Source organism: Manis pentadactyla, chromosome 17 (genome assembly GCF_030020395.1).
Source record: "Manis pentadactyla isolate mManPen7 chromosome 17, mManPen7.hap1, whole genome shotgun sequence".
Classification (NCBI taxonomy): domain Eukaryota; kingdom Metazoa; phylum Chordata; class Mammalia; order Pholidota; family Manidae; genus Manis; species Manis pentadactyla.
This window is the reverse complement of record NC_080035.1, coordinates 43,685,618-43,709,560: the sequence shown is the minus strand read 5'-3', so window position 1 is coordinate 43,709,560 and position 23,943 is coordinate 43,685,618.

Below are 23,943 nucleotides of genomic sequence, written 5' to 3'. Positions count from 1 at the left end.
TTATTCCTTAAATTGGGGATTTTTAGAATTGTGGCAGGAATATTTGGTGACCAAAGTGTGTGGTCATAAGATTAGCACATTTTGCCTTTTATCTGTTTTTGAATAGTTCCTCACAAATAAAATAGCAAATCACAAGGGAATAAGATTGTTTGTGGGACATCTGTCCTGGGTCGATAAATTGCAGAAATGGTTGCTAAACATGTGCCATCTGTGAAGGCGGCTTCCCAGTAGAATCAGCAATGTTGCATTTAATAAACACCCAGTAGCTTTAGGAGTTTATCCTTGCAGGTATTATATTTTAAAAGGGGTCCTAAATTGCTATAGTTTTAAGATTCTGATTAACCTCACTTGCTGCACTATGGATGACTATCTGACTTATAATAAGAAGAAAGATTTAGTCATTTGCCTAGTTGGAAAAGGATCTATTTATGTGCAAACAGATGGTAGGACAATATTAGTAAACATTGTATGACATGTTTATTAGTTTAATAAATAATGATAAGATATGCCAAGCAAATTCTTGTTCTGCTAACAGTGCCACACAAAAGAAAAGCAACAATTAAAATGTGCATAAGATGAAAAATATTTGCTTATTTGTAATAAACCCCCACCAAAAATGCTGAATAACTTTCTAATTACTGATTTTTATTTTCAGCAACATAGTTTTAATCAATTTTAAAATACTGGATACAAAACATAAAATATAAAATAGCTTGTTTTTTAAATTTAGCACATAATTTAATCTCAGTGCATTTCTTCTTAATAGTTTGTAAATGGATAAAATGAATTCATACATAACTTCTTTGTAGAGAGAGTAGAAATGTAGGCATTTGTTTTTATAACATCTTTAACCAAACCACTCAATATACTATTACCAAGGTAAATAAAGTATAACTCTGAAGTACTTCTAAAATGTTCTTTCTTGAAATATAATTTAAACATACAGAATATTTGCAAAATTAATACCAAGAGTTCATATGCACTCTTCACCCATTTTCTCCCCACTATGAACAGTTTATAATATCATGGTATAATTAGCAAGTTCAGGAAATTATGTTAATATAATAAAATTAAATAAATCATAAAGCTTACTGAAATTTTACCAGCTTTTCCCCTCCTGACCTCTTTCTGTTCCAGAATCCAATGAGATTGATTGCATGTTGCTGTTATTTCCCATTACTTCTCTGTAGTCTCCTGTAATCTGAACAGTTTCTCATTCCTCGTCTTTCATGATTGTCCTTGATACTTTTAATGTGCACTGGATAGCTGTTTTGTAGGATATCTCTCAATATGGGTTTGTCTGATTTTTCTTTCCCATAATTAGATAAATGTTATGCATTTTGGCAAGAATATCATGGATTGGTGTCATTCTCATACATGTTGGTCAATACATTTTATTACTTGCAGTGTTAAACCCTGTAACTTAATTAAGCTGATATGTCATGTTTCTTTATATAAAGTTACTCTTTTTATTTTGTAATTGATAAATAGGATAAATATTGAGATTATGTTAATATCCTCTTCTCAAATTTTGTCCACTAATTTTATTTTTTAATATTTATTTTAATTTTAAAATAAAAACTCTATGTATTTAAGGCATGTATCATGATATACATATACATACTTAAAAAGTTATTTATCTAACATGTCTTCTCCATAAACGGTTAACACTTTTTGGTAGAGGACAAAAATACCTGAATGCTATTCTCTCAGAAAATTTCCAGTATTCAATATAGTATTAGGAATTACAGTCATCATGTTGTGCATTAGATCTCTAGAGATATTCATCCCCACCGATTTTAGTGTCCCTTGATTGACTGTGCCTGGAAAAATTATTGCTGTGGTCTTTACCTAATGATGATTTGGGGTTTCATTTCTTTCTACATATGTTAATGTAATTTTTCTTTAAAAATAGCTATCACTTCTCTTTCGTATACAGTTGACCCTTCAACAACACAGAGGTTAGGGTCACCCACTCCCATGTTGTCAAAAATCAGAATGTAACCTTAGACTACCCCAAATTTAACTACTAATAGTCTACTATTGACTGGAAGGAAGCCTTCATAAACAGTTGATAAACATATTTTGTGTTATTTGTATTGTGCTTACAATAAAGTAAGCTAAAGAAAAGAAACTTTTCTCAAGTTGTCTCAAATCTCCCCAAAATGCCCAATATATTTATTGAAAAAAGTCTACATATAATTGGAGCTATGCAAGTTCAAATCCTGTTCAAGGATCAACTATATTTGATTAAAATATTCATACCCATGTGTGTTTATAAATGTTTCTTATGTTTTATAATCTAGTACTATTTTTAACAAAATATGACTTAAATTGTACAGCTTAGGCCATTGACTACTTCCTTAGTTTGGCTCTTGTTTCTTTTTACCTGCTCTCATATTTTTTCTTTTCACTCATTTGCTGGAATCATTACATATTTCATTCATCTTGTATTTTAAAGTACTTTCAATTTCTAAAAATAGGGAAAAGAGAAACAAGCTATTCAATATCAATGGTGATCAATATAGAAATATCAGCTAACAAGAAGAAGTTCAACCTTCTTGATGTATAAATGGTAACCAGATATGGTTAACATCCATGAGGTTAAGTAATAAAAGAATCAAGGAGAGTTCAGTATAGCAGTAAAAGAATACTTACACAGAGAAAGTGAAATAGAGAAATATTAAGCTAAGCTAGTAATGACTTGAGACTACATTCTCTCACTTAGGTAAAATGTTTATTAATTCAGTTCCATAAATATATCTGGGTCGCCTACTATATTTAAAACACTGTACTGGATGCAGTAAGAGCTCTTTTTCACCAAAAAGCTTACAATCATTTCCAACATAAAAACTGTATGTTTATGTATTCAATGGCCATTGAACATCCATTATATCAGGTGTTATGATAACTGCTGAAGCTCCAAAGGTAAATAAACATATGTAAACTCATAACTTGAATAATATATGGTATTACTGGTATTACTATGACAGAACTGCATGATATTGTTTATTCTTCCCTTGAAGAAAAGAATCTTCAAATGCATGTAACACAAACAGAAATAATGTTTTTAAAAGATGGTCTACGATTAGTGCTATAAGAGACTTACAAAGTCATATAAGAATTCAGAGAAAGTAGAGCTCTCCTCCAATTGGGAGGGAGGGATCAGAGAAGGCAACTCAGGTCGATAAATTATGAATAAAGTGTAAATCATGAATAATGTAATGACTCCTGTCAGATAGTAAGGAAATAGTGGGAAGCAGTGCTTAGTTCACAAACTTTGCAGGCAGTTCATCCTCATACCAAGACTAAAATATCAGACTGGAACTGTAGAATAGAAGATTTTTAAAATCAAGCTATGACATTTTAATTTAACTTGGTAGCCAACAGGAAAATATCAAATGTGTTTTAGAACTAACATGATTGAAGTTTGCTTTAAAGATAATCAAGCATCGATGTGAGAGATGAATTGTTTAAATGTTGTTGAAGATGCTGGGAAAATGTCAGAATGCATGAAAGGTAAAGACCTTTCCTGTTTCCATTTATTTAAGAGTCATTTCTTGATCATTCACTGAATGCTTAAAGTGAATATAATGAATGCCACATCATCTGCATCCTCAGGAAATTTAATATGAGAAACAAAAAGTAAACACATGGTTCTGGTGATACAAGTATGCTGAGAAAGCTGCACTCTACCCTGAAAAGGGAGCATGGGTATCTGACCCAGGTTGGAAGGGAGCTGAGAGCAGGTCATACTGCACTGAGATTTGAAAAATTAATAGTAGTTTGGAGCTGAGGTGGACCCTCTGCGGAGAGTGAGTTTTCTAAAGAAAGAAAATACAAGAAAGTAAGTGAGATTATGACATACATGTGAAAATTGCAATTTGATGTCTATGACTATAATTTAGGAGACAAAAGGTAAGGAATGAGTTTTAAACTCAGCAGAACCATGGAGAATATTAAGAATCGTATGTTTTTTTCCTGTGGGCCTTGTAAAAAAGTCTTTAGGGGAATCCGTTGGTGTCCACTAGAAAACAGGTGGGCAGGCAAGAGGTAGTATCCTTGAGCTCCTTCAACCACACTGTTTATTTTTTTGTTTGCATATCTAAATGTGTTTATATTTTTGTTGCATAAAATTTTGTTTGCAGAACTGATTTTTGCTGCAGATGATAGCTTCTAAACTAATGTGTAACAAAACTGCAAAAATACTGTACAGTAAGTAAGCATAAAGGTAAGAGTAAGTAAAATAATTGATTAGTCTATTGACATTTGAGCATATGAATAGAAACTACAAAACAGAGGGAGGAAAATTGCTCCATATGATCACCTAAACTAGTATTCAAGGAAATAACAAAAAAGCAAAAACCCACCTTTTTTTCCATCAAATTAGTAAACATGAAAAAGTAATAGGCAATATTGGCTTGCATATAAGGCATTCTGAAAAGATGACCAACATTGCTTACTAGATCATTAAAAGTAGTAAACTTTGACATACTAATTTTACATTGAAATGTCACTTTTTATAAAAATACTAGAAATGTGAACAAGTTTTACACTGCATATGCTGGTTGCAGTCTGTTTTTATTATAGAAAAGTTCATATGAAATTTTATCAACAATGCTCTAGTTAAAATATGATTGCACATACACACAGAGAAATATTACATAATCTTTAGTCATTAAACTTTCAATGAAATGTTTAGAAAATGTTCCCAATATTTACATCTCTGCACTTAGGTTACACTATCAAAAGATCTTCCATATAACCTTCTCCCCTGCATAGCCCACCACCATTTCCCCTTACAATGGTTTTATTTTCTTAGCAATCTGTTCTAGTATATTTATTTACTTAATATTAATTGCCTTCCTCTCCACACTGGAATACGAGCTCCATGAGAGCAGGAAATTTGTTTTATCAGTGTTGTATTCTTGGTGTCAAGAAAAATCCCTGGCACACCTAGGAGTTAAATAAATATTTGCAGAATGAATAATTCATGCATAATTATATAGTCAAATATCAATTATGAAAAAATACATAAAGACACTCAAGAAATAAAATGCCACAACTAATTTTGTCAGAATTTTGACATTTTTAGCATTTTTGTTGCCTTTAACATACTTTAGATATAACAAGATTTTCTATAAGAAGAAATGCCTTGGTTTAGAGAAAAAAATAGCAAAAGCTATGACTAAAAATTAAATTATTCTGATATCAATGTAAAGAAGTGTAGTTAGGAGTCCTTTAGAAGCTTTTGTAGTTAATACAATTGAAAAAATCTTAAAATCATGCACTAAGGAATAACAAAGATAAAAAGGAGCTGAGCTTATTTTTTTCTGTTAAGATACCCATGATACCCCCATTTAGTGGTGACGGTAAGGGCACTGATGTTTCCTTTGGCTTTCCAGAACTCCCCGCACACTTTCTGGATGCTTTCTGCTCTCCTAGCCTAGAATAGAAGGACAGCCAGACCGTAGCCTCACCTGAGCACACTCCATGGGCACTGGAATCACATACCACTGCGTTTTGTTCCTCTATTGCTCCTTCTCCAAACAAATGTATTCTTTTTTCACATTATCGACTTGCATAATCAAAGACCTTTTTTTTAACACTCTGGGTCTGCTTTGGCTCCTGGACTCTTAGAAATCTCTTGAGCAAGAAAATAAGATCCTCCGTACTCCTACACTGGATCCAGAAATTCCATACAGGACCCTGGGGCACAAGTCTAATAAAATACTATAGTATTGAGACTGTTTTTTTTCTTGCTTCACTGTTTTTGCAAACTATTTCCTCATGGAGCTACAGGGAGAGCAGTGTTTTAAATGTCTATGTGTCCTAACCAAATCTATAGTAATAACAATTTGTAAATTTATGATCACTCCTTCTGTAAACTTACTTTAATAAGAAAACTTGATCATTTAGAAATTGACCTTCTAAATATTATAACCATATTTTTATCAGTTTATTAAATGTCATTATATCAGGTCATTTATGGTGAGTTACTTTTAATTTATTGGTAGAAAAGAGAAAGGAAAAATTACGGATAAAGTGTGTTCATAGATACAAAAGATACAAGTTTATTTCAATGAAACTTTATTTAGTACATAGTCAAAAGGCAAGAATAGCTTGAGTGAAGGTGTGTTAAGTTTGACCACATTTGGAGAAAGAGATTGAAAGCCATAGAAAAATACTGCATTTACAAGCACATAATAGCTATGTCTTACATTGCCTAAAACCAGCCCTGATAATAATATATCTCTCTCCACTTTAATACATAAACTATTTTAATTAGGTAATTTGCTTAATAAAATGTACTTAATTTAACTTTAAATTTTAATGAATAAATGATTTTACATATTATCCATTATCAAAAGTTCTATTTGAAAAGTATGTGCTGAATCAGCATGAAACTGGGTTAAAATTGCTATGGCTAGAAAGCACTATATTTTGTAGCGCATGATCACAATGAATTCTTGTTATAGAAATCTATGGAGAGGCACATTCTTTTCCCACGTAATATAACCTTCAATTTCTTGAAGATGTAAAATATATCTTAAGATGATTAAGATGGAAATCGTTTGTGTGAAAGTTATACCACCTGAAGCTATTGATTACCACTTGAAACACATCTCTATTTGGTGTCTTATTAGACTCATATCTGACAGCTCTTTATCCACAGGTGAAATGTTAGTGTGAGATGTTAGGAGCCTCATATATATGATCTGAGATATTCTTAAGACAAAGAAGGAAGAGATTACTGTCAGCACGGACATCATTTTTAGCGAACAAAATATTTAAGACATGAGGCAAATATAGCAGGAATACAGAAATTCCTGAGGAGCACCAGGGTAGGGAGGATATTTTCTTCCAAAGATTTCAATAACTTCCACTGCAAACAAATGGATTTCATTACTTCAAATATTTTCCTTTCAAATGTATTTGATATGGCTCATGGTTTACTGCCAGCTATACTTTCATTGTGTCATAGCTGCTTATTATGATGACATTCTGCAAGGATAACACTGACACTAGTACTTTGTCTTCCATAACAGCACTCAGGGGCATATTTTTAACAGAATTAATCAGGGAATCACACCCATAACTTTGGAATGTGATGCTGAAAATTGATACCACTGAGTTCTAACCAGATGTTTCAATAATCTGGAAAAAATTGAAAGAAGCCATCCACATTTATGAATTGATTATTATTTATATTGGATCCTAAATTAACATAGCTATATAAGATAGGTAAACTTAGGAAGGTAAGTGATTTTTTCACATTCTAATAGGAATTGAAACAAAAAAGTTAACGTAGAGATAAATCAAGCAATTTTCTAGAGCAATTAGGGAAAAACAGCATGTACATGAGGCTATGAACAGAAAGACTTGAAGATAGAGAAGTAATCTCTCAAAAGATCCTGGTATGAATAAATGTTGACAATGACTGCAATTCATATATGAAATTACTGAGTGTTTGCTTTTGCTGCATGGGAGTTAAAAAAAGAAACAATTCAATATGAATGAGGTAGCAAGATGTGTGCAAAATTTGAATTTCCAGAGCATCTAAAGCATTCTTGATTTTTGTACAAATTGGAAATGTTAAAATAGCCATCTAATGTCATGAGTAAATTTTGAATGTAATATTTAGCTTCAGGTTAAACTCAGGCTGCATGTTTGGAGGTAAATTATAAATTTATTCATTCAAAATTTACTCACTCTGCACTGGCAAACTACCAGGCACTTGACAAGGCACTTGAATATGTCAGAGAACAAAACAAGGATGGTAGCTGATGTTATCCATTGATGTTGAGCTTCAGTAGCTTCAATTTAAGTGGAGACAATAGACTATTAAAATAGCACTTATCACCCTCCAGTATTTTATATCTATCTATAAAAAGTGCCAGGTAAGAATCAGGTACATAATGCATTAAGAGACAAGGGGTATGGGGAGGGAGATAAAGAATGTTGCCTTATAAAACAGGGTGGTCAGGGATGGACTCAGTGAGAAAGAGCTATTTGAGTAAAGACTGAGGTGGGGTTGCCAGTCACATACATACCTGGGAAAGAGTGACCCATGCAGAGGCGATGGATGGAGCAAAGTCTACAAGACACATACTGGCATGTTTCCAGAGTATGAAGGAAGCCTGAGTTTCCATTCCTGAGAAGGATGGGGTGAATGGTGAATGGTAAGACAGTAGAGACCTTGTTATGTAAAGTCTTGTAAGCAGTATAACTCTAAATGGGGAGCCACTTTAGGATTTTATGCAAAGGTGTGATATGTCATGACTTTCATTTCAAAAAGCTCCTAAAGAATACAATGTAGGGGCAATGATGAAAGCAGGGAAACCTGCTGAGATATCTTATGAATGATCCTGGCATGAATAAACTTTGACTATGACTGCGGTGAATATATGAGATAACAGCTTGTTTGCCTTCCCTGAAGGGAATGAAAAAAGGGTATTCCTGTGATCCAAACATATACCTTTATGGTAGTAATGAAGTGCTAAAATAATCAGCTCTTCATTACAGAGTAATTTGAAGGTTGAAAAAACTGCGTTTTCTGAGACTGAAGATGCAGTGTGCACAGACACAAAGAGCTGAGTCACATATGATCCAATTTCAGCCTAAGCACTGCCATTGACTAAAATGAGACAGATTAAAAGTGGAGGAGATTTGGCAAGAAAAGTATGAGTTCAAGTTGGACACACAGAATTTGAGATGTCCAATAGGGATGTGAATGTAGAATAATGAGTATGTAGCTCCAATTTAAATATGGGTTTGGGGAGAAAGACATCTGATACAACTTTTAAGTATTGTGAACACATGGACTAATTTCAGTATTTAATTCCAAGAGGTGAGTGAGGTCACTAAAGGAAACAGTATAAATAGAGAAGAAAAAGTCCAACTCCACTAAGGGATGTTTCTATGTCATAATTGTCATTTCACATATTTCAGGGTTTGAAGCTTTAAAGAAATCCATGTAAGTGTGGATGGAGGGATGCTACCTGATTATCCTGAAAAAATGTCTAATATTGAATAAACAGTGCCACCATTCTACATAGAAACCATTCTATAAAAGTTATTTCATTAGAGTTCTACCTTGTAGTTCCATGATTCAAGAAGTACAATGTTAATGAGAATAACTGAGAAGATACCAAGAGTAAAGTAAGATCATAATGTAGGAGTATAATACAGACTGTCAGTGTTGAATTGGAATGTTGCCTTACATCTAAGTTAAAAGAATATTGTAGAAAGTGAGGACTCCTCAGAACTGTGATTCCAATTTATCCAAAATGAACTTTATTCTTTGTATTACAACAAAATAACTGTAATCATAGTGCTAAAATTTAATATATGGAAGTCATTTATCATTTTAATACTCAGGTCTCAAAAATAGAAATACAAGTATGTTAATGTAATCAAATGTGACCATTAAATGAAACATTATGAAGTAATCTCCATGCTTTGTCATATAGGTTTTAAATTTAAACAAAAATTATATAAAACAGAGTCAACAGTGTTTTTCTGAATGAAGAAATCAGGGAAGTAGCTATACAGAACTTATTCTGTTCTTAACTTACAAAGTTGACTATGTATACCAAGTGAATATTTAGTGCTGCAGCAGATGGCACAGGTACCAATTGAAGAACTCTATTTCTCCAAGTGTCTACTTTCTTAGAAATTTGTCTCAATGCTTTCTATACTATTTATGTAACATCCAAGTGAATTATCACCATTGTACAATAGGACAAAAGATACCGTTTTAATCAAAATAAGTCCAGAATTTTAAAAAGAATAGAGCTTGGAAATATTCTGATCCTTACAAACTTCTTTGTTAGCTAAGGGAAAAACTGTACTTATTTTTTTATTATTATTACATTTGACTTGTTGAAGAATTTAAATATTCTTTGTAACCCCAAATTATTAGATATATCAACAGCATCTCATTCAACTTCCCAAACTATTAATGTAGAAATAACTTGAGCTTATTTCTTTGAAAAACATGATTTTTCTCCTCATAAGAATGCTGTCTTATCCTGCTAGCAATTATAAAGATATATTTGCTATAAGGCATAAGAATTATTATTGTGATACATGTGGTGGGAAACCAGGTGCAGAATAAACATCATCCATGGCTGTCAAGTAACATAAAATAGAAGTACAATTAGCTATTACAAGAGAGCTTTTAGGGAAACTTTCCAAGTAAAAACCCAGTGCCTGAATAACTTAATTAACTTCCTGTGGGATCAAATCCATCACTGTTAAGCACCTGTCACATATAAGCATTGCCCATAGTGAAGCTCAATAAATGTTTTGTATTAATGCTGAAATTATTTATGCCTCTATATTATGATATCTAGGAAATAAAACATATTTACTATATTAAAAAGGAACTTTGTAATTGAACTAGAAAACTACTGTGATATTAAAAGAAAACTAATATTGAAAGTGAACAATGGGGGGTATATGTATTGAATGGTTTATTAGGGTTTAGAAACATAAAGACATATCTCTGTAGTACTGTTGTAATCTCCATGTATCACATGAGGTGGATATTTCTGTCATATTATATAAATGCCTACACAATTATTTTATGACTGTACTTGACGCTAAGCCTGAGAAACCATAAAGAGCAGTTGTGAGAGTTATTCATAAAAAACATTATTCTCTTATTCACCCACTGAGAACCAGACTTCTGTGGTATCCTTAAATTACATGTCCAGGTAGGTGTCACTACCCTGTCTTTCAAGATGAAGTGCATCAATTTAGTGGTCCAAAAACTAGAGAAAAGCAGTATTATAATAATACAAGCCCAGGCTCTTTGACTCTAAGCTTCATACTCTTAAACACTGCATTCTAGTGGGGATTAAAAAAATAGAAAACAGTGGTTTTGTATTCTAAGAGTGTATTCAAGTCTGCTCTAACAGCTCATTGCTTAAATTACTGAGATGGTGCATAACTAGGGTGTGCTTTGAGAACTGTGAAATCCAAATGTAGGAATTATGAGATAGTCACTATGGCATTGATTCTCCACAGAACTCATTATTTAAAACAAAGTAATGCGAATGTGATACATGAGGAATGTTGGCAAAGTTGTGCTTTTGAGTGAGAGAAAACTACCATTTCTGTTATCTGGAGAGTGAGCATTCTGTGTCCTTACACAGAAGTTTGGGGCTTTCTGGACAAATGTATATGTTCATTTGTTATATATGTCAAGCATCTCATTTTCTGTGTTTATGTTTTTATTATATGATTCTCATTTTATGAACAATAAAAACTTAAGCTATATTTACAACTCTTTTTTAGCACCTAAAATATACCTGTTTTATGTCTGTTTCAATGACTATTCAGAACATATCTAGGCAGCTTTATCCCAACTTCAGTAAAAAGACCAAGGGTTTAAGAGGTTACTTAAATTGCTTAGGGATATGTTGGTGCTCAATAGTGAAGTCAGAATCAAATTCTTATTTATATGGTTCAAAAGCCAGTGCCTTATTTTATTCAACAGAAGTTAGTGAATTTCACTTTCCAAAACTAACATGAATATCTGAGAAAGACCTCAAGCTGCATTGGAGTTGAAGTTATTCGGGCTTTTGGGCATTATTCCTAACTGAAATTTGATCACAGAATTCTCTGGTAGCTTTTTAAATGACAGAGTTACCAGGTGACATTATATTACTTATATGTGTACAACGTAATGATTCAATATTAGTATACATTTTGAAATGATCACCACAATATGTCTGGTTAATGTCCATCATCATATATAGCTATAATTTCTTGTGATGAGAAGTTTTAAGATCTGTTCTCTTAGTAATATTCAAATATGTAGTACACTATCAACTGTAATCATTATGCTGTATATTATATCCCTGTATGACTTATTTATTTTGTAACTGAATGTACCTTTTGATTTCCATCTCTGAATTTTTGAGCTTGATTATTTCATTTTTGTTAAATCTCACATATATATGTGAGATCATACAAAATTTTCTTTCTCTCAATTGGGGATCAACAGAGGTGAGGCTTAGAACCTCACCCCCCTGTTTTGAGAGAAATCTTCTGCATCCGTGGATGTTTTATTGCCCTTGTCTAGCTTGTATTAACACTTAGTTTACAGGCACACACCTGATCATCTACATTTGCTCTCTTACAGCACTAAACTATGTTTTCTACCTTTATCTTGCATCTACCTACCACTTCAGCATTTTATTTAAAAAAAAATAATAATAATAATAATAAGGAAGAAATGTGGGATTCACATATAAATCAAGTATAAAAATCAAACGAATATTCATATTTGACCTGATTGTTTATAGTTCATAATGCATGATCAAAACCGAAAGTTTCTGTGATGACTGCTCTTGTACTGTTCACCATGTAAGAACTTATTCACTATGTAAGAATTTGTTCACCATGTAAGAACTTGTTTGTTATGCTTCAGAAGATTGGAGACTGATGAGAATTAGGCTTGGGGTGGATTAATGATTGTGCATTAAGCATTGAGTCCCCTATACAGAATTTTATTGTTGTTAACAACCATTTGATCAATAAATATGAGAGATGCCCTCACAAAAAAAAAAAAAAAATTTTCTTTCTCTGAATTTTTTCACTTAGCATAATGCCTTCAGGATCCATCCATGCTGTCACAAATGGCAAGGTTTCCTCCTGTTAATGGCTGAACAAGATTCCATTATGTATATATATATATATATATATATATACACACAAACACACATACATTTTCTTTACCCATCCATCCACATATGAACACATGAGTTATTTCCATATCTAAGCTATCGTAACTAATGGTACAATAAACATGAGGGTGCATATACCTTTTGAGTGTGTAATTCCCAATTCATATCCCTACCAACCAACAGTGCTTAAGGGTTACCTTTTCTCTGCATCCTCACCAACATTTGCTGTTGTTGTTTTTTTTTTTATAATATCCATTCTAATAGATAAGAGATAACATCTCAAAGTTTGTTTTTTTTTTTGCATTTCCCTGATGGTTAGTAATGTTGAACATCTTTTAATTTACCTGTTGGCCATCTGTTTCTTTGGAAAGAAATCCTCTGCCCACATTTTAATAGAATTGTTTTTGTTGTTGAGTTGTATGCATTCTTTATATAATTTATATGTTAACTTTTTTCAGATAATATAATTTGAAACATTTCCTCCCATTCAATAAGTTGTCTTTTCATTTTGTTAGTTTCCTATGCTATGCAAAAGCTTTTACTTTAATTTTGTCCCATTTGTTTATTTTTGCTTTTGATGTTAGACCCAAAATATCATTACCAAGATCCATTTTAGTTATTGTTGTGTATGGTGTAAGATAGCAGTAGAATTTTTTCTTTTCTATGTCACTGTCCAGTTTCTCCACACTATTGAAGAGACTTTCCTTTCTTGGTGCATATTCTTAGAACTTTGGGCATAAATTAATTGAGTTTATATACAGGTATTTATTTCTGTGTTTTCTATTCTGTTCAATTGATCTATGTGTCTATTTTTTAAGCCAATACTGTACTGTTTTGATGACTGTAGCTTTGTAATACAGTTAAAAATCCAAGTGTATAATGCCTCCAGTTGTGTTCTTTTTTCTCAAAATTGCTTTGGCTATTCAGAGTCTTTTGTGATTTCATGCAAATTATAGGATTGTTCTATTTCTGTAAAAAATGTCTTTGGCATTTTGATAGGGATGGTAATAAGCCTGTAGGTTGTTTGGGGCAGTGTGTACATTTTGAGAGTATTAGTTCTTCTAATCCATGAACATGGAATATCTTTCCATTTATTTGTATCTTTTATTTATTTCATTGTCTTGTAGTTTTCAATACAAGCATACTTTGCTTTATTGTGCTTCACTTTTTGCACTTCACAGATACTGTGTATTTTACAAATTGAAGCTTTGTCATAACACTGCAACAAGCAAGTCTGTTGTTGCCATTTTTCCAAAAGCATTTGCTCACTTCATTTCGCTGTGTCACATTTTTTTAATTCACTAAGTATTTCAAACTTTTTCATTATTATTATATTTGTTATAGTAATATATGATCAGTGATTACAACTTGTTGAAAACTCAAATCATTAGCATTTTTAATCAATATACTATTTTTTAATTAAGTATGTACATTGTTTTTTGCACATTTAATAGACTACAATATAGTATAAATATAATTTTATATGCATTGGGAAACCAAAATTTCATTTGACTCACTTTATTGTGATATGTGCTTTATTATAGGGAACTCACAATATCACAATATGGGTATTGATTCATGCCTATTAAAACATTTTGAAATTACTAAAAATAATAAAAGTGGAAATATTTGATACATGCAACACAACAAACACTAAGCAACAAAATTTTGAATTTTGCTTTTACAATTTCTGCTATTCATGGTTTGTAACTTTTCAGCAGATTATGGTAATTTCTGTAAGATTTTCAAAAATGTATCAAAGGCAAGATGAGCTATACTCATTATTTACACATAATAGATGACATTGCTTTCTTGATATGAAAACTTTAATGACATAGAAATGGTTTGTCAAAATTAGATTCAAATAAACTTCAGCATACTACAGTCTGTTAGGTTTCCTTGCCCTATCATCTTTCCTAGTTCTTTAAAAATATTTGACTGTAAAAATGCTAAACAAATAAATATATGAGAGATAGATCTTCCAAAGCAGATTTCTGTCATATCAACTCCATCTATGATTGACATCAATGGCATGCCTTTTTTTGTCTAGGAAATAAAATATATCATATATAAATTGAAGAACTTGTCTAATACAAGATACTGAGTTATAGTTTAGTCTACAAATGTAACCTAGTGAAAAACTTGGTAGTTGTTTAATTCAGTGTTAAAGAAATCAAGATTTTACTGATTGGGAAGAATAACACATTAATGAATTCATAAGAGATTTTTTCATAAAAATTTTTAAAGAAGCTGAATTGGAACAATTTAAAACTGATGTTACATATGTTTGACTTCGATCCAAGTGAAGCCTAATGTCTAGGCGTGAACTAGTTTTTCTTTTGTTTAAGCAGTGGAGAAAACTTCTAATCTCATGTAAAAATGTAATCTTCTCAACCACTACCTTTTCTGCTTTATTGTTTTTGCTTATGTATTATAAGCTATAATAATGGTGCTCTCCTATATCTTTTCTCTTTGACTTTTGCTTAAAACCTCATTCCATTACTATATTCTTTATCTCGTATATCCTTCATCTACATTGATTTCACTTTAGAATATGGACCTAATTTCTGGGTTCTTGATTTGAGATTGATTGTTTCACTTAGTAAGGAATTTTGTGAGCAACCATAATATACAATGGAAAAAGAAAAAAGAATGTATAAGTATTTTTATTTTTTGCCTTTACAGATTGCATTTGCTTCAATTAATTATGGTTTATGATGTGCTTAATTTTAAGTAATCAATGATTCAGATTAACTGAAGAAAACAGCCTTAACAATCTCCTTAGCATGACTAAACTTTAGACACATTATCTTCCTGACTCTAGGCCCATGACCATCATTTTCTTAGAGCATTTAGTGTGGAAACTTGCAGTTTTACAATCTAGGAATGTCTTCCTCAAACCTGGGAGATATCTTTTGAATTATAATCATGAAAGGAGATAGGGTCACAATCTCCCAGTCTGCAGGGGGCAAGAGTTTAACTTCAATAAGTGCCACTTAGCAAACACAGATATGGTCTCATCACATTGACCAACCTCCCCACTTACATCCTTTAGTACTTTTCCACTAGCTCAACCCAGGACTTAAAAAAACAAATAAAAACAAAACAAAAACTCTGGCCATTTATTTCAGTGCAGTTGTGTTCAAACTTTTTCACCTATTAACTTGCCTATTTAATGTAAACTTTCTTTTACAGTTCTGGTGCAGAAACACAGATAAGATTGGATTCAACACTGGATGCCCTGGGTGTCTTACCCATGACCCTTGCCATACAACATTAATTCCTTTTCTTCATCATGACTGACTGATTGATCAGGGAACTACTGATGAGTCTGACCTCTGATCCAGTGCTCCAGACATCCAACCATTGAAGCACGGTAGGAGCTGACTTTAATTTTAATAGTGTTCTTATTGATAATGAGATGTCATTTTGCTGAATTTTGGTTCTTTGGTACTTTGAATACTTCTTTTTTGAAATCACTGGAGACAAAAAAGGCCAGTTGAAAACAGACTGGATTTCCCTTGGGCTTTGGGGAAACCCTGACATACACTTGGTATATCATTGTTTCCACATCCAAAATTTTGTCCACAGTCTTGATATTATATATTATGGTAAAAAAGTCTTAGAAGTCCCTCCACACATATTGATGGGAATTTTTAGCCATCATATTGAGAAGGTCATCTCAACTTCATCCATCTGCTAGAATCACAATTCTAATGAAAGCATAAAGTAAGGGCAAAGACATGAGCCAAATCATTTATGTAAACTAGTGAGTTGGGGATTATTGTGTTTGTCTGACTGATGGTGAAAATTTTAGGTGGAAGCTGTAAAATCTCTTTTTATGAGGTCTAGATGTTTATTTATGTGTTATGTATATATGTACATGCAAATAACTTATCTATTACATGTCTACTTGTAAAATCTATAAGCAGCTCTATTGTAATGGACTTAAAGATAAATTGTGTTTATATGAATATTCCTGAACTTGTCATAAAATTTAAAAAATAAAACACAGAGCTTCTGATTTTTACAATATGAAAAATGTAGTATTATAAAAAATTAACCCAACTATTTTGAAACTCGGTTTCACATAAATTAGGTAAATCTTTGGCAATAATAGTTTGATATCACTTAATAAAAATAGCTATGTCTTCTGAGTTATCAGTGTGAAGTATAGTAAAAAATACTTATTTTTCTACTTGGTTTTACTAGGCAAATAGGATATCTACTGGATGTTTAAGACTAAAAATTTGTAAATCTGATTTTAGTCAAATTGGTAATTATTCTGACCAATTTTATTTCAACCATAATTATTTTTTATATCTTTGCTTAAAAATAGTTTCCAAAATCTTTTTTGGAACATATAACATTAGACTTATGCTAAATTAAGTTATATCCATTAAATATCTAGATCATTTCTAAGTGATAATCTAATGAAACATTATTAGACATAAGTTTTATATGCATTTATTTATGACAGAGGTTTATCATATTGGGTCTGTTAATAAATAATATTATTGCAATGTTGAAAATTGCACTATAAGAAAGAGTATACCTATAAATTGTGAGTTGGTATATTCATAAACTTTACTAGTCTGCTATTGATGTTGTAAGACTGTTTACTTTATCTACTGCCTTATTTTCCCTGTAAAATATAAGCTATGAGTGGTTAAATATTATAATCAATATATCTAAATGAAACTACTAGAAATAATTAGGGCTCAGAGAAACAACTTTGTATACAAAGTATATTCAGAGTATGTAGGATTTTAAGAAAATTATGCAAGGTATTGTAGGATATGTTTCTGTTAAGGAAAAAAATAGTAATTTTATCCTAAAGTAAAGTGAATGACTATTCCTGAGTAAGAAGAAAGAAAATATAGCACAAAACATGATGGATAAGGGTAATCGTAGATTTGCTGAAATTGAATATTATTCTGTGTATTCAAAGCTAGTTAAGATTGGTTGTGTTAATTTCTTTCTTTTTTTTGATAAACTTTAGTATCAATAGTGTATTGATGCAAAACTAAAGTTTTTCCCTCTGTTAAAATGACAATGTTTTCTGGATTATTAGTTTGCTCTCAATAAGAGATTATAAATGGTTTTTCCTTCCTAAGTAATTTTCCTAGAAGGTAAAGTTACAATTTTTTGTCTCTTATCAGAAAAACTTCCTGTCTTTTATGTTGACTTTATTATGTATTTGATTACTTAGATGAACAAAGTTTTATCTTTAACAAAGTTAGCACGTTGTTGTGGTTTAAAAATATTTTACCACCTTTATTTATTTTTTAAATCGTTTGACAATTTGGTTAAATTGGTAGCCAACTACTGTTTTTTAATGACCCATGATCCTTTTTAGCCAACAGTCTACATCTTTTGACATTTTTGATAACTTCTGATATTTTTCCATCTGAAAATAAAATGCTAAATGAAATTTTCTTGATCTCAACATGACTTTAGATTGTTCTAGAGGGTCACTGGAAAATAAAAAAAAATTTAACCTGGTAAAAGAAAGTTATTAAAATAGTTAACTTTATTAGATATGTTGAATTAAAAGTATTGTTAAATAAGAGATGCTTAGCCTTCCCTAGGTTGTCTGTATGAGTAAAATATTATTAATACAAATATTTCAGGAATCTCAAAGTTTCTAGAAATTTGTCAATGTCCATGCTGTTCATAATATATCCTGGTTCTTCTATGCTGGTATTAACAAGAGTACACCATTATTAGTCATAACTTCAAAACTGTTCAGTGTAAAACCTTGGAAACCCCTATCCTCAAATCCTCTGAGAGGTAGAAGCCTAACTTTGATAAGTGCCAGTTAGCAAACACAAATGGCCTAATTACACGGACCAATCTACTCCTTCATGTACTCCATGATTTTCCACTAGCTTACTCTAATACTTAAAAATCCTCCTGCCTGTGGTTTCAGTAGTTGAGTTCATTTTCTCTCCCCTAGTTTAGTAGTGTTGCATACTTTCTTCCCTGCCTATTTCACTTTGTCTGGTACAATTGGTCTTTGACATAATCGGACAAAAATGCAGTATAGTTAATACACATTGCTTTTCCTGCCTCTTAGCTGTTTACAAATATTTATCTAATTTAGTTCTCACAGCCACCTTCAAGAGATATTTTACCTATTTCCATTTTAGTTGAGGAAACTGAAGTTTAGGCTCATTAAATAAATCATCCTCAGTTATTCAGCTAAGCTTTAAGACCCTTCTCATGTCCCACCCCTTCTGAGGTCCTGTACCTACTATTGGATTTATGGTTCTATGTCCTTTTTCTTAAAAGATGAACTTCCAGATTGTGTGAGGCATCACAGAAGCTGTATCTGCATCCACACAGCTGACAAGCATTATAATCTAACCTGAGAATAGCTGATTTCAATGTCTGTGTACTTCTTTCATTACAATTATTTTCCATATTTGTTTTTGGAACCCTGATTTTACAGTAGAACTAGCACTGAGGCAGCTCTGCAGAACTATAGACAGTGGGAGAAACTGAGTCTGGGACTTCCACTCCCATCACATCAGACCAGCCTTGCTTCTCTCTCTCCATCTATTTCTCTATGGTATGAATTACATAATGTTGAAGAAATGATTCCGTGGCCCACATAGTTTGAAAATAGTAGACAAATGACCCTCTTCACTGAATACATGTTGAGGTAGGGTAACAACAGTGGAAAGTTAATTATACAAAGTTTGTTCAATGTATTTTGAATTGAAGAGGCCTAAGAAATTATCTAGCCCAACTTCTTTTACCTTTTAACGATGGGAGAGATGAATCACTGAAAGGAAAGTAATTTATGTAACATCAAAGACTGGGTTCAGTATAGAATAGCAATTATTAAATTCATCTTGCATTATGTCACTAGCTTATTTTAAAGATACTTTAAGAAATTGTCCAATGCAGTGTCATTACACTGACCATTGTGATTTTCTGGAAGTTATTGTTCACTACATGGCACTTCATTCTTTTTTATGAGTAGGCACAGAAGATAGTTAACTTCAGTCAGAATCAAAATAATCAGTACTGAGTAGCTTTTGCTTTTGTTTTGCTTTTTCCAGTATAAATGTGTGATTGACATTCCTTCTTTGGTCAGTATCCAGAACTACCACTAACAGATGCTGTTCTCTGAATGTTTGTGTCCACCCCCAAATTCATATTTTGAAGCCCTAACTCTTAGTGTGATGGTATTTGGAGATGAGGACTTTGGGTGGCTATTAGGATAAGATCAGGTCCTAAGGGTGCAACCCTCATAATAGAGTTAATGCTCTTATAAAGAAGGAGAGAAGTGAGAGCTCACTCTCTCCTCGGTCTCACACCAAGGAAAAGCTGTATGAGCATACAGAGAAAAGGCAATTATCTACAAGCAAGGAAATGAGCCCTTACCAAGAACTTAACCTACTGACACATTGATCTTGGTCTCCAATTTCTAAAACTGTGAAAAATGTCTGTTATTTAAGCCATCCAGTCTATGATATTTTGTTATAGCAACCTGAGCTAAGACACTTACATATAAAGGATACATGTAGAGGATATATGTCCATGTAAAGGACACAGAATTTCAGTGACTTCTATACCAAGCTTACTTCTGCTTGTTGTTATTGTTTGGTGGTATTTTTCAACTTCTTTAATTTCTTCACTTTATGTTTTTAACCTGACGTACATTTTGGTAAACTGTCACAGTTCATTTGAACTAAAGATAGTCATTAAGATATGGACCATCTTCCATGGAGATCTGTGTAATTGTATCCTATCTCACTTGAATACAAGTATTTTCCTAATTTCTTACACAGTGTCTTGTATGTTATAAACATCCAATAAATATTGATGGAATGCATAAAAAAATGAAGGCTAGGTATATGAAACACCTGAAGGCCAAAGTTCTGACATTTAAGACAGAGACCAGAACTAGGTCTCCTGATTCTCAGATTAATGAAAGAAAAAAGGAAAATGTCATTTATTCAGTTACTACCATGTTTTGGACTCTGTGAAGTATATTTTGTATACACTATCAAATTTAATCATCTTACATGATCAGGCTATAAATTTAAAGATGAGAAAATCGTCAGAGGGGCCAAGATCAAGTTTACAATGCCTAGCAAGTTGAAATCTGAATTTAGATCTTTAAATCCTATTCTCTTTTTAGTATCATAGATGGTACTATGTTTAAGAGTAAAGTTACAGAGAAACTGCTACAATAGCCTCGAGCAGAGAGATGCCTTATGTGCAAGGAATTATGATGCAGCTAAAAATTACATTACATATTGAAATATGGATAGAATTTGAACTGCAAGTAGAGGAGAGAGAGACAAGTAAATACAATTTGGGCATATTAACATCCTCTAAGAAATTTTCATGACTATGAAAATATGGCCATAAAAGTAAATTGAGGATTTTTTCTATATCACTTAGGTTAAACACTTAATTGGATTTTGTGGATTTTCTTCACAATTATGGGGATTGACTGATAGTCCATATTAAATAAAATAGTAATTCAGAAGCAAGGATCTAGAGTATGCATGCTTGGTTTGAAACTTGGACACACTATGTCCTTGAGTAAGTTGCTTTCTCTCCATGTACCTCAGTTTTCTCCTCTAAAAATGAAGCTGCTGCTACTTCTTGTATAACATGATTTCCGTAATGAATCATATGATGCTTGAGAATCCCGAATCCCACAGGACAATGCTTTCATGTATAAACTACCATTTCTTCTGTTTGCTATCAATTACTTTAAAAAATGTATTTTCCAGTGTTTTGTAAACAAGTATTTTGTATTTATAAAGGTATTTCCAAAGATCACTGGATGTAAACAGTAAGTGGTTTCCTTTAAATTTTTCTAGCCTTGAAATTTGTGGTATCTTGTTGGTTTGAAATTGATTTCTCTGTTTATATCAGAGAAATTGAGCCCACCAGTCAGGTAGACATGAGTGTAAGGCCTTTTAAATTCTAACATGCTATCCATTATTGATGAAGTAAAGTACTCTTTCTAGTAGGCTCTATTTTGATTCAATCTCCTGTTTGGTCTTTGCTTGATAATATAATAAAAGATCAAGAGGCCATGAAAATAATTATTTCCAATACTCCAGGGAGGTTTTACAACTCAGAGACTTAAGCATTATGAAAGACTTTGAGATCGAAATCAGGGACTAGTGTATACTAATGACTGTTCTTTGAACTCCTTATGCAATAAGATATGCTAAAAAAACAAAAAACAAAAAACTAAGATTAGTTTTCAAAGTCAGCACAGTGCTGATTATCTTTAAAAGAATAGCAAGTTCACTCACTACCTGGAAAAGTACACATAAAAAATATTTTAGTCATCAGTTCCTTTACAGAAAATCAACACTTTGGTAGATCCAGATACTGCCCAGTTTCTACAAACTGGACAATATCTGGATCTACCAAATATATATATTCCTCATACTCTGACTGTCCCTTTCTGTTTTATGTTTGTTTTCATTTCTCATTCTTGTGTAAACCAATTGGCTGTAAACCATGAGGGATAACAGTTTATCCTGAAGCAGATTGATGCAGTTATCAGGAAAAACAATTTTAATAATCTCTGAGTGTTTCTTAAATTTGTAATTTCAGCTCTAAGTGGTGCATATTCTGTTCAACTCTGGGTAATGGCTATTGGTTAGCATCTCTACTAGTTAAACAATGATAGCAACACTTGCCTTATTCTAATTCCTGTCTTTTCTTTGGGTCAAAACCATTTCCAAGAGGAGACAAATTGACTATGATGATCACGTCAATTTTTGACATGCCACCTGCTGGATGACAGCTCAGAATTATCACAGGAAATTAATATTTAAGCAGCTGTATACCAAATAGCAGAGGAAGGCAAGAATTATTTATATGACCAAAAACAAATTAGGTAACATTTGGAAACTTCCTCTTAACCAGTGTCTGTTTTCGTTTTAAATTGAACCTAAACCCACTTAAAATAATTAATCCTAGACATTAGTTTGACCAAATGTTTAAACCAACATGCCTTATTCTCCTAGCTGAATGCGTGGTTGATCCACTTTTCCTGAAGAGTTTACCTAGTTTTTTATTGTCAGACTCTTTGTTGGAAATGTGAAGCTTGATCTATTTCATTTGATAACTGAGCAATAAATCAGAAATTAGAGATCACATGTTTTAATCTAGACCAGAAGGCCTTATATAAATTAGTAAATCCAGTTGATAAACCACTACATTTGGTTTAATAATACATTAATAGGGAATTTGAATTCTTGAAACACAAGATGGCCATGTAAAGTATATGCCATGTTTTGATGAGGAAAGCATGATAGGGTCGTCTGATCACATGTAAAAATACAGTCTCAGAGACTATAGTGAAGTGTTATAAGACAAAAATTTGTTCATATTACTATGTTGGATTTGTTAGTCTTATTGTAGAAGACAAACTAACATCCTAGGTATAGTTAAACTAAAGGTTTTATAAGAAAAGCATGCTCACACGGTACCTGTTAGCCCTGTGTCCCACTCTCTAATGGCCCCCTGAGTTCCTTTGGGGTTCTGGAAAAATCAGTCCTGACAGTTAATTATATGGGCCTTGGGTTTATGTTGTGACTATCAGGGTTCTGGAACAAAGTCAACAGTTGGAAAGTATGACAGCTATTGCAACTACTTGACAGTGGTAAACCAGTAATATCAAAAAATTTAAATGAGTTGAGAGAAAGAAAAAAATAATTTTAGTGGTAATTTTTACAGCCTACTGTCTAGAAATGACACAAGGGAAAAGATATAGCAAGAGTAAGGGAAGGAAAGAAGACAAAAGTACATGTACTTATAAAAATCATCTAATATCTTGGGAAGAATTTGTCTAGAACTTAATGTCACATACTTGTTCTATAAATTCTTGTAGGAGCTGTCTGCTTCTGGGAATGTGTTGCTTTTTGAGGGAATTTAATGAATTTCAGGATTGAATCTTTTGTGTGAATGATGTCCAATTTGTAAAGTCATTAGCACATTTACAAAGGGTATCACAAATCAATCCTTTGGTGTATATTCTGGAGTTATACTTTGGACAGACAGTTAAAAATAATTTAAATTATCCTTTTGAATGTAGTTCTGGGGCTTACCTTCATTGTGCTTTTCTTCAATAAAATTTCATCTTTGAGTTGTATATCATGTAAAGTTATATCTGGTGAATCTGTTGGGGAGCTTTCTGTGGAATGCCTATATGTGCGTATGAGAAACTTAATTTTAAGACCAAAACAGTAACAGT